The sequence below is a fragment of the Schistocerca nitens genome, unplaced genomic scaffold (assembly GCF_023898315.1).
Source record: "Schistocerca nitens isolate TAMUIC-IGC-003100 unplaced genomic scaffold, iqSchNite1.1 HiC_scaffold_345, whole genome shotgun sequence".
NCBI lineage: Eukaryota > Metazoa > Arthropoda > Insecta > Orthoptera > Acrididae > Schistocerca > Schistocerca nitens.
The window spans coordinates 250,813-254,167 of record NW_026045879.1 but is presented as its reverse complement, the minus strand read 5'-3'; positions in this window follow the sequence as shown (position 1 = coordinate 254,167).

The following is a 3,355-nucleotide window of genomic DNA, read 5'->3' as shown; positions in this document are numbered from 1 at the left end:
CTTACATTTGTCTGTTCCAAAAGCCATATTTATATCATTGCTGAATACTTCTGTTATCTGTAGTGATTGGTTGAGTTGCTGATTTGTTACTGCCAGTAGTTTTAGATCATCAATGTATAGCAAATGTGTGGGTATGTTCCAGTAATATTGTATCCATAATTTGTATTATTTAGCATGTTGGATAGTGGGTTCAGAGCAAGGCAGAGCCAGAAAGGACTTAATGAGTCTCCTTGGTATACTCCACGCTTAATCTGTATTGGTTGTGATGTGATATTATTTGAATCTGTTTGGATATTAAGTGTGGTTTTCCAATTTTTCATTACTATGTTTAGGAACTGTATCAATTTAGGATCTACTTTGTATATTTCCAATATTTGTAGTAACCATGAGTGGGGTATGCTATCAAAAGCTTTTTGGTAATCAATGTATGCGTAGTGTAGCAACCTTTGTTAATTTTTGCTTGATATGTCACCTCTGCATCTATTATCAGTTGCTCTTTACATCCTCGTGCTCCTTTGCAACAGCCTTTTTGTTCTTCATTTATAATTTTGTTCTGTGTTGTATGTGACATTAATTTATGTGTAATGACTGAAGTTAATATTTTGTATATTGTTGGTAGGCATGTTATGGGGTGATATTTTGCTAGGTTTGCTTCATCTTTAGGTTTCAGATAAGTTATTCCATGTGTAAGTGTATCACGGAATGTGTATGGCTCTGCAATGTAACTGTTAAGTAATTTAGTTAGATGTGAATGTGTTGAGGTGAGCTTCTTTAGCCAGAAATTTGCCATTTTATTTTTTCCAGGGGATTTCCAATTGTGAGTAGAATTAATTGCTTTGGTGACTTCATGTTGCAAAATTATCACTTCAGGCATCATCTTGTATGTATCTGTTTCTGCTTGTATCCACCGTGCATGCCTGTTATGTTGTACCGGGTTTGACCATATGTTGCTCCAGGAGTGTTCCATGCCTGTTATGTTTGGTGGATTGTGTATTTTAATGTGTGTGTTATATATTGTCTGGTAAAATTTCTTTTGGTTTGTGTTGAATGTTTGGTTTTGTTTCCTTCTATTTTCACTGTTTTTGTATCTTCTAAGTCGTTTGGCCAATGCTTGTAATTTCTGCTTCTTTTCATCTAATTGCTCTATCGCTTCTTGTTGTGAGATTTTACCTAACCTTTTTCGTTTATTTTTCTGACATTTCATTTCTTATAATTTGTGCTAGCTGTCCGATGTCTTTTCTCAGTTTTTCTATTCTGATCTGTAGTCTGTGTTGCCATGCTGGTTTTGTGGGTTTCTTCTGTGTGTTTGTTGGTTCTGATCTCTGCCTAGTGTGTATATTGAGTGCTCCTATATAAACCAGTGGTTGTAACTCTTCCGTAGTTGTGTTTTCATTTATTTTGTTGTGTTGATAGTTTTTATTGTTGTTTCGACTTGTGGGTTATTTGGCGGTCTGTGCAAGAATGGTCTAATGTCTGTATTTGTGTGTTTGTATTCTATATATGTCAGCTGAAGTTTTTCTTCTATATCTAACATGTGTGTTACTTCGAGTTCTATTTGTGCTTGTTCTGGTGGCTGTCTTAAGATTTCGTTTTCCTCTGATTGTTTAACTGATGCGTGTTGTTCTTTGATTGTTTGCCCTGGGATGTTTGAGTCCATTACTGTATTTTCTTCTTCTTCTGATTGCACATTATTTTGTTCCAGTATTTGTTGTTTGATGTTTCCTAATTCTGACTGGGGTATCCTGTTATTTTTGATTATTACACGAATCTGATCAGCTAGTCATTGTTCTGTTAAAATTTTTAATTCTGGGTATCTGGTAATAAATGTTGTGTATACTTGTGATCTGTATCCAGTTGTGTTGGTTCCTAGGTTGGTTGCTTGGTAATAACAGAACATGAGGTGTCGATTAACTTCATCTGACCATCTCATCCTCTGTCTTTGTTTTCCTTCTAGGGTGGTTGCAGGAAGCATAGCCTGCAAAACACCTCTATTTGGATTTAAATCATTTTCCGTGTGGCTAGCAGTGTCATTACCATTGTGGATGGGCATGGAGTTGAGGCGTCGTCTCCAACCATGACAGCGCTTGTCCAAGGCTTCATTAGTTCTGTCCTGAACTAAGTAATTGTTATTGTGGTGTCACCACCAGACACCACACTTGCTAGGTGGTAGCCTTTAAATTGGCCGCGGTCCTTTAGTATACGTCGGACCCGCGTGTCGCCACTATCAGTGATTGCAGACTGAGCGCCGCCACAAGGCAGGTCTAGAGACACTTCCTAGCACTTGCCCCAGTTGTACAGCCGACTTTGCTAGCGATGGTTCACTGACAAATTACAGTCTCATTTGCCGAGACGATAATTAGCATAGCCTTCAGCTATGTCATTTGCTACGACCTAGCAAGGCACCATTACCAGTTACTATTGATGCTGTAAAACATGTACCGTCAAGAGCGATGTTCACCAATTATGGATTAAAGTTAAGTATTCCAGAAGCTATGTACATTTTTTTGCTAGTCTCAATAACTTGTCCTGTTCCAGACCTCACGCCAGCCTGTGTGAGCTTAAACACATGCCTTTCGGCTTCCTTATAGTGGGTTGGCTGTCTTGCCAATCCACAACAGTTATAACCAGGAATAACACAATAACCTCTTCAGTCTGGTTTATTAAATCACAAATCACTTTTTAACAATTATGTTAGCCAAGCGTCTACCCAGGCTCACACTCAGAAGTAATGCAGAATTAAAGTTTGGTTATACCAATGTCCGAATGTGCTTGGTGGGGTGCACATCCCGTAATTATTCCCAAGTCCAGTGAAGTTCAATCTCTCCAAGTGAAGTCGCAAGATTTTCCGCCGAGCAGCCGGGTAACCTCGAGTGGTGCGGCGAGTCATCCACAAGCAGCTGGAACACAGCCTACTGCACTTCCCGATGAGAACTGTCATTTGCGGCAGCAGCCGGGTTTATATAAGGCTTCCTAGTTAATGGAGCCATCGGCTGGGGTCACTGTTTTCCAGGGAAAACCAATCGCAATGTTTCCTGGCGTAGCCAATTGCTGTGTGCTGACAAACGCGCGTGCGCGCGAAGGCGGCCAGCGATGGTAGCCACGAGCCACCCGGAGAAGTGCGACCAGCACTGTACTACTTGGCCATGTAAGGGAGCATGCGTGTGAAGACGGCCAGCGATGGAAGCAGCGGGCCGCCCAGAGAAGTGCGGCCAGCGATGTATTTGGCGGCCGCGTACTGGAGCGCGTGGTTCGGTGTTTGTTAGAAGTGGTGTATACCACACTAATCATACTAAAAGGGGGGTTAGCCCTATTAGTGGTTTGTTCTTTTCGTCACCTTTTATGACTGGCAGAACAT